The following is an 18,448-nucleotide window of genomic DNA, read 5'->3' as shown; positions in this document are numbered from 1 at the left end:
AAGTGCCGCCGAATAAATAGGAACTTATCTAGTTAAGTGCAATATGGATTCGTGCATTTTTTTTTTACATGCGCGCACATGTTGCAGGGTAGACTTACACGTATTTCATAACCTGTATATATCATATACATGCATATGGGGGCACGTGCAGCCGCTTGAAAGTTATCCTCCCTGGCTCCTCATTGAAGGCTTTAGGCCTGAACTATGCAAACTTGAGAAAATAAAAGAAACAGACATACAGACAAAATCCACACAAACACTAGGAATCACTTGCTAATATCCAAACAGGAATAAACCATTGCAGAGACCTCCAGTGGCTGTGCTGTGGCAGAGATGGTACATTCCTCTATTCTATGTTACCTGACCTAACTACTAGGCCAAACTATTTAGTAGGGATCCCAGTGGGGCCCTATGCTAGTATTTAGTTAGTCTTTTTGTCTAGTGATTGTATTGTTAACTCTGTTTCACATTCTGGAAAAAAAATCATGAATTGTGCGTGTGACAACCTCATCAGGTAAGCCTGGGAGTTCCATTCCTTTCAGTGTCTTGTCTGGCAATTGCACGATTCTGCTCTGTGTTGGAACAAGAAAGGCTTCTCCATTGTTTTTTCCCCCACTCTCCTTATTTATTTTGTCTTATCTTACAAAGACAGATGTGAGGCTGTTTTCTCCTCTCCAGCTTTCTCCTGCGCTTTGCTCAGTGTTCGCACAAAAGGGAGTTGAGAGAGCAGAATGCACAGGGTTCACTCTTACAGAACAGGGCTGCACCATGTAAATGAAGGTTTTATCTACTTGACACGAAGGAGGCGCCTGGTGATCAATCAGGCACAGTGCCTCCATGAAAGCCCGCAATGTCATGTTTCCTTGAAAATCTGCACAGAACTAGTGATAATGATGGCAAACTCTTCTTTTCCTAAGTGTTGTGGGCTCAGATCAGTCCAGAAGAGAGAGACTACCAGGGCCATACCTGGGAGCAGGTGAAAGGGGGCAGCTGTGCAGGGCACAAAGCCTCATGGGGGTGGAAAAGTGACTGAAAATCAAGTGTGTGCCAGGCCGTATATAATGCCAGGAAGAGCACTGCTCTCCTCATACTATCTGAGTTGGGGGAGGGGGGGGGGAAGAAGGGAGACAGAGGATAAAAGTAGAAGGAGTGGAGAGAGAGAAAAGAGTAGGCATCAGGGTGAGTGCAGAGGGGGTACATAATGTACTCGATAGATCCAAAAAAATAGATCTCTTCCTTGTTACTCACTCATAGGGCTAGCGATGGCTGTCCCCAGTCTACCTGGCTGGTAATGTTTTATGGACGTTTCCTCCAAAAACTTGTACAAACCTCTCTTTAAGCCCACAATGCTAGTTCCCTTGACCACGTCCTCTGGCAACAGATTCCACAGCCTGATCGCGCACAGAGTGAAAAAGTGCTGTCTACGATTTGTTTTAAATCTGCTGGTTATGAGTTTCATGGCATGTTTGCTTATTTTAGCATGTTTTTGAAAGGGTAAGCTACCATCCCTTATTTACCTGTCCCACCCTACTCATGATTTTAAACTTCTATCCTATCCCTCTCTATTGTCTCTTCTCTAAGCCGAAGAGCCCTAATCTATTTAGCCTTTCCTCCTAAGGGAGCATTTTCATCTTCTTTATCATTTTTGTTGGCCTTTTCTGCAGCTTTTTATGTTCCGGTATGTCGTGGAGATGCGGTGACCAGACCTGCACACAGTGCTCAAGGTGCAGCCACACCATGGATTGATATGGCGACCCCTTGAGATCTTCAGTAGAAGGGACCTGGGTGATGGAGTTAGAAAAGGAGAGGTCATGCCATTTTATTTATTTTAAACATGTATAGACCGCATACCTCAGCTATTTTAGGCAGTTAACATAAACATCACATAATACACTAAGTGATATATAAAAGTATCACTGGTATGACACCAAGAGGAAATAACCATTTGGCTCAGCAGACAACCTTGGATTTCACAGCTTCATGCTAAAATATTACCAACTGCCTGTGTGTGTAATTCCTGTAATTTCTTACTGAAATTTAGAAGACTTTGTTCCGCTCCCAACTCGTTAGGAAGTAAATTCCAAGGTAACAGAGCAGCGATGGAAAACAGTCTGTCACGAGCCTCACATAAATGAGCCATACGCATGGATAGTACGTTGAGCAAATGCCACCCTGCCGGTCTGGAATTACAAGTAGATTTATAGATTTTTAACAGAGCATTTAAACAAACAGGACTGTCATGGCTCAGCACTTTGTGAATCAATGTCTGTACCTTAAACTTGACGTTGCTGGAGTGGTGAACTCCTGTCTGCTCAGAGTTGGGAGTTCAGTGTGGCATATTTTTATTGGCATTCGACGGAGAAGCATTGATTTTTCTTTGCTCACCTGTCCCTAGTGGTCTGAACCTCATGACCTAGTGTTCCAGAATAAGAGAGTGGAGGTTTACCTCTCTGATCCACACCCTGGCAGATGGGGTTACCACAAGGATTTTGAATTTTACTTTCTGAAGTTTGCTGGATCCTCTGGGCCTTGCTCCTGGAGGAAAATCTCCCTGCCTCTGGGAAGGCTTGGGATGAGGGACGACCTGTTTTCCATCTCACTCCCAGTGGTGACCGGGTTTAGCTGATGAAGGGTTTTTCTTTTTGTTCCGGTTGGAATTTTGCTCTCACCCTTCCTGCCCAGGAATGGGAAAAAGGAGAGGTGTTATTTCGTCCTTTCTGCTCTGGACTTTTCATCCTGAAAGATTCCAAGTTACTGTCTGGAAAGGAGACGTGAGAGGAAGACGTTTGTTCATTTGGAGATGCCCACTGGAGTCTCTACCTCAGGAAAAGAGAAGATTGGAGGTGTGGGGAATCTGAAGTACATCTGGACCTCAGGTGTTAATCTGGGAAGGCCATTTCCCCCAAATCTAGCAGACTCCTACCCACCTAGGAGGCATGCCCTGCATGCATCGGAGAATAACTTTGGGACATGGATGTAACTAGAATTAAATGTGTATAATGCCAGTTGATTTCTATTGAAGATCGATTTTAAATTGGAACACCAATCCATTGTGTCAAAACTGGTTATTTTTGGCACGTATATTCATCTACACTACTTCTACTGAGAATTTGCACCCACAAAAGAGGCTCATCCCCTACACCATGGGTCCCTGAGATCTATCTTCCCCTCCCTTCCCGAAACCACATCCTGGGCTGTTGGATTGTGCGAGGACTTAGCCCCAGGACTGAACGTGATCTCTACACTTCTCAGCTTAACATTAGAAGAGGGGCCACAATGATATTTTCCATTTTATTCTCCATTCCTTTGTGGATCATTCCTAACATTGTTTGCTTTTTCTGACCGCTGCCACATACACTGAGCTGAGGATTGCAATGTATTGTCTTCAAGTACGCCAAGGATCTTTCCCTGGGTGGTGAATCCTAATAAAGAACCCAGCATTGTGTACCACTAGATGGGATTAATTTTCCCTGTGTGCATCATTTTGCACTTATGTACATAAAGGGCCTGAATTTCAAAGGCATTTACATGCTTGAAACGGTTGTTTTACACATATTAATGCACTTTACCAGTGTAAGTGGCTTTTGAAAATTGCTGCAATATATGCCATTGAATTGCCAATAGGTTTTACCTGCTTTAAGTGAATTTAACGCAGGTAAACTGCTTTTGAAAATGGCTACGATAGTATGTTTACATTTACATACATAACTCCTTTGAAAATTCACCTGTAAATGTCATCTGCCATTTAGAGGCCAAATCTTCTACTCTTGCAAGGTCTTTCTACACAGTTCCTCACAGTCCGCTGCTCTTTTAAACAAGTTTTGAATGATTTTGTGTCATCTGCAGATTTGATCACCTCACTCATTGTTCCCTTTTGCAAATCACTAATGGATATGTTGAACAGCACATTCCCAGTACAGATCCCTAGAGCATTCCACTAATGCTTTTCTCTATTTTGAAAACTGATAATTTAATCTTACCCTCTGTTTCCTGTTTTTTAACCAGTTACTAATTAATTCATAATAGGACACTGCCTCCTATCCCATGACTCTTGTAATTTCCTGAGGAGTCTCTCTCATGGAGGATTTTGTCAAATGCCTTCTAAGAAGTCCATATTCAACCAACAGAATATCATAATGCCTCTGTATCGCTCCATGGTGGAGCCTGCCCCTAGAGTATTGTGTACAGTTCTGGCCGCCACATCTCCAAAAAGGTATAGTTGAACCGGAGAAGGTACAGAGAAGGGCGGACAAAATGATAAAGAGGATGGAAGAGCATCAAGGGCACATGGAAAGTATGAACTGAGGGTCACTGGGTGCTCTTCTAGTTGTGGCAGAAACTGGATGAACAGTTCAAAAGTGGCTAAGAGGGGGACATACTTATAGAGGACAAGTAGCGAGAAATTAGGATTTTTTTTAAGGGCACTTTCCCTGTAGAAAATTAGCCTTTAATACCATTTATTGCCCTACACCTGACATTTCAGCTCTGCCTTGACTCTTCTTAATTAATTATTTTTTTCTAATTACTAATGCCTGGCAGTGTAGAATGTAATACATGTGTACACCTTCTCCATTACATATGTTAGTTGCCACACAGATTTAAGAATAATGGGAGGTAGAAGAGCACCAGGATTGCATTCCCTGGGGCATTGCAGAGCAGATCCTGGGATGTATTCGGTAAGATATATGAGCCTGGCATAGGAGATGGTGCTACACTGCGAGACACTGAAACTTGAAAAGAACTAAGACGGATCACTTTTGGTCACTTAGGGGGCAAAGCTATTAGGAGCAGAAGCTTTGGAAATTAAAAAAAAAAGAGAGAGCTGCATAAGAAAGAGAGATACATGGCTGACCCAGTATCAGTGCTGCACACTCTAGCACTGGAGCGGAGATATCAGCTCGCAGACAGATGCCTCCTGGCCTTCTCAGATAAGCCCGTCACACGAGAATGCAATTGTTAGGTGCTGAATTGTGATATGAATAATACATTTTTTCCGTTCTTATCATATTTCCCAGGAGAGCAGGGCACGGTCTCTGTACAAAAAACGATTTTGCTGGCCCCCTCACCTGCTGTGGTTGCAAGCACCATTCCTTGGGTAATGCGATGCATGCAGAGAGGACTGGAAAAATCCCAGGAGGCAGGTTACCTGGGTGCCTAAAATTCAGAAAAGCAAAAATGCAAAATAAAGGAAAAGAAGCAAAAAAAAAAAAAAAAAGACACTAAAACTAGATAAAATAGACAAAACAAAAAGGCAAAAAAAGAGAAAAATAACAAGAAAGAGGGTACAAGCAAGTTCATTTACAAAAGGGAGGCTCCCTGCAGAGTTTCCCTTTCGAAATGCGGCTGGTTTGCACACTGCACTCACACACTTTGCAGCTGCATGGAAGTTAAGAGCAACTTAGGTGCCTGAAAATGCAATTGCTGCGTATTTTCCCTCCCCAGATGTAACCCCGCCCACTTCTTTATGCAGGTCAAAGCACACGCACGCTGTCAGGCAGTAGGCGTACCTTGACCTTCGTATGGGGGAGGGAAGGGATCACTGTTATCAAACCATAATATTTTAGACAGGTAAACACACACTGACTCATGTAAAAACTTTTGAATATTACCCCACCCTCCACTTCTAAAATAGCAACAACAACAAAAGGGAGAAGAAAGTAAGGAAACCATGTTACCTCCACGCTAGCAGGCCAGGGAACACTCGGCAACCGGAAGCAAGAACCAGCTTTCAGTTTTGGGGACAGCTTTTCTTATAGTCTCTGTTCCCTGTCAGTCCAGGGACCACGCTGTACCTTTCACGGTGCTGGACGAGGGCTGTTGCACAGGTGGCTGGAAATTCGTCCATAAATCAATTTACTGAGCCTCTTTGAAGCAGGCAAAACGCACTACAGACAAAGGACGCCTCTTCCGAATCATCTTTCTGAGTCTGGTGCAGCGTTCCCGAGTCTGTATGTACTCTGTATGATTCGAGGTGAACTCACAGCTGCGTTCTTTCATCCCTTGGGGCTCTGTAATCAGACATTGCTCCCAAAACTGTGCCAGATAGCTCTCAGAAGTAAGATGGAAGACACCTGAAGAAGCCCTAAAGCAGATTCCCAATGTTATATGTGCAGCTCACCCTCGTAGGGGAGCAGAGAAAAAAAGACAGTAACAACTAGAGCTCCATATTTTGGCTCACACCATTCTGTTCTTTTTTTTTTTTTTTACTGGCAAACTGAAGTGACTCATCCGTAAGGCCTCACATCCCCTGGCTCCACACACTTATCCCCCCACACCTAGCCCTCCTGCTTTATGGGTCTGGAGAGGACCAGAGATGAACCCTAGCCTTGTGGCTTTGATAGAAACATAATGTTTGCATTTTGGTTGCAGTTTTGTGAACCCAGTAGGGTGAAATTGTGGCACTGGACACCCGATTGCTGGAAACTCATTGAGAGCTCCTTCTTGCCTTTCCACTCTTCTTTCATCCCCTTTTTCATAGATTATTTTTCTTCTTTTACATTTTCTTTTCGTTTTCCAACTTTATTTAGATAAATATGAAAGAGACTGGGAGTACAATTGGAGTGAAGTAGAAAGGATGAAAGAGGCAGGCTGGGGATTTCAGTTTGTGTAAAATGTTATTTTGTGACGTATGTATGCAATGTATTAATTTTATTGCTTATTTTGTATGATTTGTTCCGCACCTTGATGGTTTGCTCTGTAAAGCATGTAATCCAATTGAAATAAATAAATGTGTTCCTCGCTCCTGTTTCCTATCTTGCCTTATGTTTTGTGGGTTTTGTTTGTTGGCAGTCACCAGGTTCACACATAGCAGATTAACGGAGTCAGAGGCAGGCCAAGGTTGGGGCAGACAAGTAGCAATCGTGGTCAGGTCCCGGCAGCAGGCAATCGTGGTCCAGTCCAAGCAAGAGGTCAAAATCCAGAGAGTCATAAGAACATAAGAAATTGCCATGCTGGGTCAGACCAAGGGTCCATCAAGCCCAGCATCCTGTTTCCAACAGAGGCCAAACCAGGCCACAAGAACCTGACAATTACCCAAACACTAAGAAGATCCCATGCTACTGATGCAATTAATAGCAAGGCTATTCCCTAAGTAAACTTGATTAATAGCCGTTAATGGACTTCTCCCTCCAAGAACTTATCCAAACCTTTTTTGAACCCAGCTACACTAACTGCACTAACCACATCCTTTGGCAACAAATTTCAGAGCTTTATTGTGCGTTGAGTGAAAAAGAAGTTTCTCCGATTAGTCTTAAATGTGCTACTTGCTAACTTCATGGAATGCCCCTAGTCCTTCTATTATTCGAAAGTGTAAATAACCGAGTCACATCTACTCGTTCTAGATCTCTCATGATCTTAAAGACCTCTATCATATCCCCCCTCAGCCATCTCTTCTCCAAGCTGAACAGCCCTAACCTCTTCAGCCTTTCCTCATAGGGGAGCTGTTCCATCCCCTTTATCATTTGGTTGCCCTTCATCAGGCAAAGGGTGGATGAAATCTCACTGAAGACACTGTACAAGACAAATAGGACAGGGCAAGGCTGGAAGGCAATGTGGAACGAGGCAAGGCTGGATGAGGCAGGAATGCAGGATACCAGGACCTAGAGCAACATGCACTGCAAGACAGGAAACCCACTGAGTATTTAAGTTGAGCAGGAGAGCTCAGCTTAAATACAGGGAGGCGCTGGCATCTTCGGGAGGCACCACTGGCTGAGTTCCTATCGCAGGGCCTTTAACTTGCATCCAGCAATGCCCGCATGCCTTGTGAAGCTCATGACAGGGTCAGCATGGCAGCATCCAAGCCGCACCAGCATTGGCGGAGCCTGGCGGTTGCCTCTCGGCCACGAAGACAGGCTCTCTTGCGTCGGTGGCTGTCTGGGGTGAATGTGGCCGGTAGCGGGGCCCTCCTGCAGGCGGCCAAATGTAGCAGGGTGCCAAAAGCAACTCCTGCCCTGGGTGTCGTTTGTCCACTGACTGCCCTGATGAGAAGAATTCTTCCTGGGGTGTTTCAGCCCAAACCCGAGTTGTGTCACTTCTGTGGGATGGACTCAGGATGGGGGGGTTCCTAGTGGAAAGGAAACCAAACTCAGGAGAGGATCCAGGGGGCAGAGGAAATTTCCAGTACCCTGAAGAACGGTTTAATATCGTCTCTAGAAAAAAGTGCAGAAAGAAAATTTGAGAGCTGGGACTGATCTTGTCTCAGGGCCCCGCCTTCTTTTCAGACCTGCTGATGGAATTACATAATGCACAGTTTGTCATAACTTCTGTGAAGAAAAAGCAGCAAGGCCAGTTTTCAAAGGATTCTGGCCAGCTGCATTAAATTCTTTTAAAACTGACCGGCCTGAGTGTAGCAGCTCAAACTGTGGGCTGTCCTGGGGGCAGGGTTAGGGCGGGGGAGGAAAGTGAAGGGACTAGCACTGATTTTCAGCGTTAGCCACCTAATTTGGCTGGCCAAATCTAAGCACTGCGAAATTTACAGGCCTAAATCTGGCTGGCCAGGGGTTCATCCAACCTAACTTGCAGCCCTGATGGCCCTTCCCTTTCCTGATGTTCTTTAAGAAGAAAAAAAAAAGTACCCCACAGCCTGAATCTCCCTCCTCCCCAGCACAGTCTCGATAATAAAAATAAATGAGCCCCTGCCATCTCCTTCCCGCTCCCCTTCCTGAAATGCCAAGAGAAAAAATGGAGCTGCTGCCCAATTTCCCTCCCTCCACCTCCCCCGCTTCCCCCCTGATGTTTTCAGAATGCACCACGGATCGAGACCCCCTCTGCTTCCAGACCCTGCCTCCCACCCTCCGGCCCATCTGGCTGTCCCCTCCCCCAAAGGCAGGAGGCGGGGATGGAGGAGGTATCCCTGCCTCCTCTCAGTGCCAGCGGGGGTATTTGGGTTTTTCCTCCCCTGCCAGTGGTGGGGCTCGCTTACCAACACTTATTCATTTATTCACTGCACTTTCAAAGAAAGCCCCAGTCCCCATATTCCCTTGGGTTATGGGCTTGTTTTATTGCCAGTAATCTCGGGGGGGGGGGGGGGGGGTGGAGTCTGATCGTTATCATTGTATCCATTATTTGATTTTAGTGAAGATGTTACACAGAGAGAGAGAGGAAATGTGGAAGGATGTCCACAATGGAGCATGGGAGGAATCGCGTCTCTGTGATTGTCAGCCCTCGAAGCCGGAACAAATATAGCAAGAGAGAGTCACTGAATTTAAGAAGTACAAGTTTATGCTTCCCTGAAGAAGGTCATGAAAATCATGCATACATATGAAATTTTATTTTTTTTTGGGGGGGGGGGGGGGTCAATATTCAAAACTGTCCAATTAAGTAACTCAGCCAGTTAGAACTTATGCGGCTAAGTTACGATGTATATTCAGCGGCACGGCTATGCTGCTCAATATACGCGCAGAACTGAGCGCTTAACCGGATAGGTCTAACTAGCCAAGGTTAGACCTGCTCTATGGTGTGTCTAGCTTATGCGAATATCGGCAGTCGGACGGCTATCTCGCTCCGCCCACTGCCCACCCTCAGCTTTTGCGGCCAGCTTTCCCTCCGTATAGGGACTTATATGGCTAAGCGGCAGCCGCTGAACATGGGTACATATTCTGCAGCCAGTCCCACCTATCTGGCTTAAATAGTGCTGAATGCACTTTGAACATTGGCCTCTTGCTGTCTTCCAACATTTTATTGTAATTATGTTGTTACCACTGATCCGATACTGCCCATCTGCAAATAGCGTAGGTTGCAGGACCATTGCTGACCTTCAGTCAAGGTTTAAAGCCAATCGGCTGTTTTTATGAAAGTTATTGTGTCCCCCAGACAGACGGAGGTAGGGATGGACTGAATCGCTGCTGTTGTAGTGCTTTCAGCCTTGGTTGAAAAGTACTAAAAATGTATAAAAATGAAACACAGACCATGCAGTTGTCCTCATTCTTAATTGTAAACAGTACAAAAAGTACTGGGACCGTCTAATTTGTGTTTTTTGGGTTGTTTTTGTTTGCGATTGTTTTTAGCATCGCACGTGCCCAGCAAAGGGGTTCAGGACAATCCCTGCAGTATCAAAACAAGTCAGGCAGATGGCCAGTGGCGATGATCGCAGAATGGCATTTCTATCTGCTGGAATTAATGTGGAGTCAAAGGGTCTACAGATTGCAACTTTTCTTCACGTCAGATTCCTTTCTGAGTGATACGCAATGGCTACATTTCCAGCCTGCCGTGGAAATATTTTCAGGATTCAGTTCCTGCTGCTACTGTTTTTTACCGAAGTGGTGACGGCTCGGTAGGCAAAATGTCCTGAGCCAGGAATCTTTCACTGTGCTTAGCAGGGCCTGTTAGCACTGATGTTTATCTTGGATTGATGGAAACAAAAGTCATCAATTATGAAGGAAGAGCGTCAGTTTTATACAGCGGTCAGGCAGCTGGTTGTCTTCTAGCTTGTTATGCTTTGCTGCTCATCCAATAAGTACATTTCCAAACAGTTATTATCTTACTTAGGTGCAGTACCAGTGTCCAGTCTGGGTTGTTCAATAATCCGTATCTATGTTTTATTGACGCTGATCCCAGAAAAAGAATTTTAGTTAAGGAAAATTATGCTGCTTTCTGCTTGTTGAGGTTGTCTCTGTGCCCCTCGTTTAGTTTATCTGATTGCCCTGTGCCAGACGCAACTTGTTGGCCTTTAATATGATTCTTCTGGCTTTAGCAGTTTATTCCCCATCCCCACACTGGGATTGTTTCTTCCCTTTTAAGCTGTCTAAAGAGAGTCCATGGACAGTAACACAGTAAATGACGACAGATAAGGACCAATTGGCCCATCCAGTCTGCCCAGTTGTCTTTCTGTTTGGTTCTTTACCAGCGGGGATAGATGAACATAGATATCAACATCAGCTCCCCATAGATCTTTCACCCAGCCTTTCATTCCTGTTCCTACCACTTCCCTCCATATCTGTCTCAAGTGTGTTTAAATTTCATTACAGCATGTGCCTCCACTATTAGCTCTTCCAGCCTTGTATCTTCTTCTTTGGTCTTAACAAGTCCCATATCTAATCAAAGACCCAGGCCTCCGGTCCATTTCTTAACAGCCAAGCTTTATAATAATCCAAATAGCCACCAAAACTAGTGAGGCTGTTATTGAAACCATCTGGCCAGCCTGTGTTAACTGATGATGGATTGTAACCGTGGACTCGCAATGCAGGTTCCCTCCACCTTCTCGGGAACCTGGTGCAGCTGTATCTCGGATGTTAAGGCTGTAGCCATGGGGACTCAATACAGGTTACCCCACTATACTTGGATGGCGACGGCGTAACAACATATTATAAGGTTCAAAAGACATCCAAGCTGGACCACAAATGCACACCAGAAACTTACTACAGAATTAATTAAATTCATCCTGACCATTATTACTTCACCTTCAATACTGACATCTATCTACAGATCATGGGTATGGCTATAAACGCCAGGATGGGCACCACAGTATGCCAGCCATTATATAAAAGAACTAGAAGAGATTTTTTAAACTAAAAAGAACAAAAGCAAAATGAACATAATTTCTGTCTAAGAAAATGATAATTGTGCCGGTCTCAGTCTGTCGACACCATTCACCATTGTAGCCCTGGTGAGTCAGGAGTGACCAGGGATCTCTTTTGCCTGATAAAGAGAGAATATTTGGGGATAAACAGAGCCGGGGGGGGGGGGGGGGGAATCAAGGTTGGACCTGGAAGGTGTTTGTGGGTTGGTTTGTTTTTTTCCAGCAGAGGTGATCCAACATTATTTTTTCTTTTTGTTTCTCTTTTTAAATAAATGAAATGAAACAAATCAAAAAGAAACAAAACCAAAATGAAAAACAATGTGTGTGCAGACCCCCTAGGAAGAGTTACATTTTTGGATACCACAGCCTCAACGACGGCCCAGTATAAGCAGTAGCCTACAGAAAACAGACTGTCAGGTGCAGCTAGCTTCACCATTCCAGCCTCTCTCACATACCGAAACGTCCATGACCCGCAGCCAGCTTACGTGCCCTTAAAAGACGGGGACGAGCTCCTCAAAGTCCTAACTGAACCTTCACAGAAAAAGGCTATAGCCCTAAAATAATCATCTTTACATAAATCAGCAATGCAAAGAAAAGAAAGTAGTAAAGCAGGTACCCCTTGTAGTAAAATATAACCCAGAGCTAGGAAAACTGATTGGAGTCATAAAAGACTTACAAATACTTGAACTACTGAAAAAAAGAAAAAAAATAAACCCTGTTCCTCCAGTGTTAGCTTTCTGCCTGAAAGAAAATGAATAAGAAGCAGTCTTCAAACAAACTCCGAAAGAAGAAAATTGCAAATAACCCTGCAAGTCCCCATATCGCAGATCATGCCAGCACATTTCACAGGACCCTACGTTTATACATATGGGAAAGACTGATGTCTTGTCCATTAAACGGCCTATTGAATATTGGCCTCTTAAAGTCCCGTATGATTGAGAATACATTTAAGTGCCCTCTCTCATTTCTTTTACCTGATACCGCCCTCCCCCAGCTACTTGGACCACTGCCTTATGCGTCTGACCTAAGCAGGTTTAACTTCTATTATGCTTTTGGTTGCCACTTCCTCTGCCAGAAAGCTATTCCCAGCATCTACTAGCCTCTCTGTAGAGAAGTATTTTCTCATGTTTCCTTTTGAAATTTCCTCCCTGCAACTTCATCTTATGACCTTTTGTCCTTGAATTTCATTTTCTGTGAAAAATTTAACCTCTCATACTTTATAGAATCCTGTCAAATATTTTAATGTTTGTCATAGTCCCTGTTCATTCTTTTCTCCACTGAATACATGCTGTCCTTCTTTCACCCCCTGAGTACAAGTTTGAGTGTCTTTCTTAAGCCTCTGTTTGCAAGATTTATTTTGCAGAACATGAATCATTTTAGTTGCCCTTTCCTGAACCATTTCTGTTCTTACTGAACATAGTGTTCAAGGTGGGATCTCTCTAGTGGCCTATATTAATCTTCCTTTTGTGGTTTTTTTTGTTGTTTTTTTTTTGTTTACATTGATTGGCTTATTTATTTATTGCTTTAATTTATATGCTGCCCAGTTTACTGAGATTCTAGGCAGGTATACAATGACAGAAAACATAAAAATACATAATTAAAAACCGAAACATAAAAACAAAGCATAGAAATATATAATTAGCAGAGCAGATATAAGATATAAATAAAAACAAAAAAAGAAAAGAAAACTCACAAAATCTGCTTGAGGTCATCTGAGTTGTTGATTACTCCTAGAGCGCTTTTTTGGTTTATATTTTTCAGGTTTTGTCCTCCTAATTCATATGTGATTACTGGATTTTTGCATCCAAAATGTATGATTTTATACTTTTTGGCATTGAAGCTCATTTTCCATTCTTCCAGTTTTTTTTCAAGTCATCTTTTTGTTAAAGGGGGAGTGATATATTCTGTAATTTAATTTTTATGTTATTTTATATCCTGTGATTCAGCTGATTTAGTGCATTTTCCCCTTAGTAAGAATAGGGGATGAGACTTAGCTGGGTATCATGATTTTTATTACTATTTTTATATTTTAATATTTATTGTTTAGGAATTATTTTGAATTTTTAATAGTTTTTTAATGTTTGTAATGTATATTAAATATGTATTTATGTAATATGTATTTATGAAATTTAATTTTATGTGCTCTAAGCTGCATCAGATGGATTAAAGAGGCAGGATATATTTATCTATTTATTTAAAATGTTTATATTCCGCTTATAGCAATATGTGCTAAGTGGATCACAGTACATAATTATGCATTCATAAAACAATATAAAATATAATCAATACTATAACACAATATGTAAAAGCAAAAAATACAGTATATAAAACTGTTCAAGCCATCATAGAACTGAGGTCAATATTGATTATGCCAGTTCATAAGCTTGCCTAATTAATACTGACTTCAGTTGTTTTCTGAACTAAGGTCATTTAACATATGTAGAGCAGGTGGCAATGAGTTCAACAATATGGGTCTTGAAATAAAAAATGATCTAGAGCATGTATCGCTCAACCACGCCATTTTAACTTGGGCATTGAAAGGAGATTATCTGCAGACCTCAGTGTCCTTAAAGGAATATACATTTGAAACTGACTCAATAAATAACTGGGATCAATGGACTTCACTGATTTATATACTAGGATCAGAATTTTAAATTGAATCCTATATTCTATAGTAACCAGTAAAGGTCTTTCATTATTGGCGATAAATGTTCCCAACGTTGAGACCCAGTTATTAAACAAGCCACTGAGTTTTGCAGAACGTGGATAACTCATAACTGACTACATGGAAGCCCAACAAACAAGGAGTTGCAGCAATTTAGGGTACTTAAAAGCTTGGACAGTTGTTCTGAAATCAATAGGATTCAGAATATATTTCAAATGTCTTAAAAGACAGAATTTATAATAACCCATTTTCAGGATATTTTGAAAATAATGCCTAAATGTTAGCCTACTGTCAAATAAAATACCCAAATTACAAACTAATAGGGTCATTCATTATTTTGTGATGTGCCGGTATCGCGGCAGTATTTAAATTAGGGCAAGGGGAGGAGTGTGGACGGGGTTTGGCCGGCATTATCTCCCTGCAGCGCTGCAGGTGATAATGTTTTTCACCTTACTGCCAGCAGCATCACGGGAAATAACTACACCTTTTCCCGTGGTGCTATGGGGGTGATAGTGTGTGGTGTGGTTGCCCTGCGGCAGGCGAAACTGCACCGCCGCAATGCGGCTGGCTGCCCACTATCCCCCCCACCCCTTTTTTTTTCCACAACTCATCATTCTGCTACAAATATAGCAAAATGATGAATCTAGGGGTGAGTCCTTAAATGGGATAGTCACATTTAACGTAGATAAGGAACTTAAGTTATGACTAGATTTTCAACCCTCTCTGCATATTTTCTCTATTACATATCTTTGCATCATTTGTAAAGAAACATATTTTTCCCTGAAGTTCTTTAGCAATATTGCTAAAGTTGTCTCTATTCCCTTCACTTGGTACATGCTCTTTGCAGTAGAGGGGATATTGTTGTCAGAGTGGAGTGTTGGACTAAACCATTTGCTATGGCACTCCATTCTAGGAGAGGCAACAGTGGTGCAGTTCTGAGTTGCGTTGGAGCAGCTGAGATCATTCTAATCAGAAGGAAGGATTTGGGGGAAAAAAAAGAGAACTCCAGTCTATCATCTCCCTTGAGAGTGTGAAGTTTGGGAAACGGTAAAACTGGCCTGTGACCCCATTGCTCCATAGTTTTCGGTAAGTGTAGTAACTGTCCTGATTAGCTCTTGGGAACAGGAGTTCACTGGAAGGTTCAGCAGTGTATGGTTCAGAGGGAGGTATTTTCGAAGGATACTAATGAAGCATTAGAGTTAGGGCATCCCAACAGAGAAGTTCCAATAATAAGAAAAGTAGTCCATGTGCCTATAATTAAAAACTCTCCGGAGCTAAAAGATTCCAATCTATCCCTGTCAACTGAAAAGCAGAATGTTAATACAAACAAAAAAATCACACTTTGAAATGTTTGTATTCTAATGCCAGAAGGCTAAGAAGTAAGATGGGAGAATTAGTGTATAGCAGTGAATGATCATATAGACTTAATTGGCATCCCAGCGACATGGTGGAAAAAGGATAGTGCTATACCGGAGTACAAATTATATCGCAGTGACAGAGAGGAGCATCTTGGTGGCTGGGTGGTGCTTTGTGTCCAGGATGGCATAGAGTCCAACAGGATAAAGATCCTGCATGAGACTAAATGCACAATCGAATCTTTATGGATAGAAATCCCTTGTGTATTGGGGAAGAGTATAGTGATAGGAGTATACTGCCATCCACCTGGCCAAGATGACAGACAGTGAAATGCTAAGAGAAATTAGGGAAGCTAACCAAGGGGTTCATTTATTAAAGTGCTATATGGTGTTTTTGCATGCATTAAGGTGTTTTCGCAGGCGAAAAGCACGCGAAAACACCATAACGCATGGAGCGATGCAAATTAGGAAAAGGGGAGGAGTTTGGGGTGGGATTTCTGGCCAAGTAGGCCGGCTTCGCAATTTGCGAAGCCATATCATGGAGAAGTACAAAGTGATGCATACAGGGAAAAATAACCCTTGCTTTAGTTACACAATTATGTTCTATCTTACGAGTTATCACCCAGGAAAGACATCTAGGTGTCATAGTGGATAATACATTGAAATTGTCGGCTCTGTGCTGTGGCGATCAAAAAAGCAAACAGAATGTTAGGAATTATTAAGAAGGGAATGGCAAATAAAACTATGGATGTCATAATGTCCCTGTATCGCTCCATGGTGAGACCACATTTTGAATACTGTGTGCAATTCTGGTCATTGCATCTCAAAAAAGATATAGTTACACTGGAGAAAGTGCAGAGAAGGGCGACCAAAATAAGTGGCATGGAACGGCTGCCCTATGAGGTAAGGCTAAGGAAATTAGGGCTGTTCAGTTTGGAGAAGAGACGGCTGAGGGGGGATATGATAGAGGTCTACAAAATCATGAAAGGACTTGAAAAAGTTAATGTAACTTGGTTATTTACTCTCTCAGATAATAGAAGGACGAACCATCCACCTCCTGGTGATAAGCTCCTATGGCACTCAGGTGCACCCGAATGGAGTTGGTCTTAAGCCCTGCCTCCGAGAGGTACAGCAGGTAGCCCAGGAGTTGCCGGACAGGGCAAAAGAAGGGGTCGAGGCCTTTCTGCTCACACCAGACGGAGAACCTCTTCCATTTGAAGGCATAAGACTTCCTGGTGGAAGGTTTTCTTGAAGCCAGCAGGATCCGGGCTACTTCCTCTGAAAGGTCTAGGGGCTGCAGATCAACCTTTCAACATCCATGCTGTGAGAGACAGGGCACAGAGGTTAGGATGGCGCAGTCTGCCCTGATCCTGTGAGAGGAGATCCGTGGCTGTCCCCAGACGGATCGGGTTCCACCTGGATAGTTCCCGCAAAAGTGGGATCCAGACTTGCCTCGGCCAATGTGGGGCAACAAGGATCATGGACCCCCGGTCCTGGCGAAGCTTCCTGAGAGTCTGCATCACTAATGGAAGAGGAAAGGCAAATAGGCATATAGGAGGCCTGTCCCGCAATGGATGGCAAAGGCATCCGTGGGCAGCACTCCGTCCGACCTGAACAGAGAGCAATACTGGGGAACTTTCACATTACTAAGGGAGGCAAACAGGTCCACTTCCAGGGTCCCCCAGTCATAAAAGGTCCAGTCTGCCGCCACCTGTTTCAGGGACCACTCGTGGGGCCGGAAGGTGCGACTCAGCCAGTCTGCCAGGGTGTTTTCTGCACCTGCCAAGTACACGGCCCGGAGAAACATCCCCTGCGCTAGCGCCCAGCCCCTTGTACCCTAGGCAGACCAATGTAACACCACCACCCCCAACCCACCCAGAGTTGAAAGTGCCCCTGTTACAGTGGGAGATATATAGAGAGTCAGATTCTCTCTCTCTAAGTTCAGGATCCCTCTGGCCCAAAATCTTCAGACTTGCGCCTCATCAGGACCAGTAGTAAAGTTATGCAGGTAGCATGGCGTGCGTTGCCATGTTCAGCCTTGCAAACTTCGGGGGTTAGGCCCCACTCAGGAATGCCCATGCCCCGCCCCTTCTCTGCCTCTTTATTCTTGAGGCTCACACATACTTCCTGGCTTCTTAAAATTCCTGTTGCTGGCACGCGGCCCACATACGCGTGTATGAGGCCGTTTTTGCACCAGCAATGCTTTTAACATCTCCTGTTAGTGCACCCCTCTTTGGAATATGGACTCGTTTAATGGTACGAGTATTGTAATTTGGATCTTAAGTTTGATTATTATGTGATTTTTGTGTCTTACGATAACTATAGTTGTTACTTTGCCTCTTATGTTATATGGATGCGCATTCAAAATTTAATAAAGGTTAAATTTAAAACAATAAATCTGCTTCAGCTTTTTAGAAAATCCAAAGTGGATTTCATCAGATTGGTGGGAACCGCTTTGTATTTTTCAGATCTGCTTCAAATTCCATTCCTTGCTCCCCGCCTTGCCCCTATCTCAATCCAGTGGAGAAAATGCCAGTGGATCTGGGGGGAAAAAAATCTGCTTTTCAGAACAAACTGAACCCAGGCTGAAATGTTCAGGGTGCTAGCAGGCCATTAGAAGCAGAACTAATAAAATATAGAACTGTGATTATTAGAGACTGGGCTGTCCTGGATTAGATGTGCTAATATTTTCTCTCAGCTTGGGTATGGTCTCTGAGAGCGAGAGAAACCGCAATCAGCATTGTTATGTGTTGGCCCCGGCAGCAGTTTAATCAAAAACTGTGTTAATCCCTCTCCCTATCAGCGAAGTTTACAAGCTGATTTGGCAGAAAGTGGGTCACAATGTAATTGCAGTTGAACGAATCTGGCAGCTTACACAAGCACTCTCCAGAACAAGAGGTTCCAAAATGTACC

At 43.4% G+C, this 18,448-nt stretch overlaps 1 protein-coding gene and 1 long non-coding RNA gene across 5 annotated transcripts in view; one reads left to right on the top strand and one right to left on the bottom strand.

Annotated features, from left to right (window-relative positions):
* The window catches only part of LOC115095862, a 49,633-nt gene extending 43,710 nt beyond the window's left edge, over positions 1 to 5,923 (bottom strand). The window contains exon 1 of the long non-coding RNA XR_003857897.1: positions 5,676 to 5,923. This is a non-coding gene — a long non-coding RNA (uncharacterized LOC115095862). The remainder of the gene's footprint in view (positions 1 to 5,675) is intronic.
* LOC115095861 (zinc finger matrin-type protein 4-like) overlaps positions 1 to 18,448 on the top strand; it is a 354,259-nt gene that overhangs the window by 302,294 nt on the left and 33,517 nt on the right. The window lies entirely within an intron of this gene.

Source organism: Rhinatrema bivittatum, chromosome 7 (assembly GCF_901001135.1).
Source record: "Rhinatrema bivittatum chromosome 7, aRhiBiv1.1, whole genome shotgun sequence".
Lineage (NCBI taxonomy): Eukaryota > Metazoa > Chordata > Amphibia > Gymnophiona > Rhinatrematidae > Rhinatrema > Rhinatrema bivittatum.
Note: the sequence above shows the minus strand (reverse complement) of the source record. Positions and strands in the feature narration are given on the sequence as shown.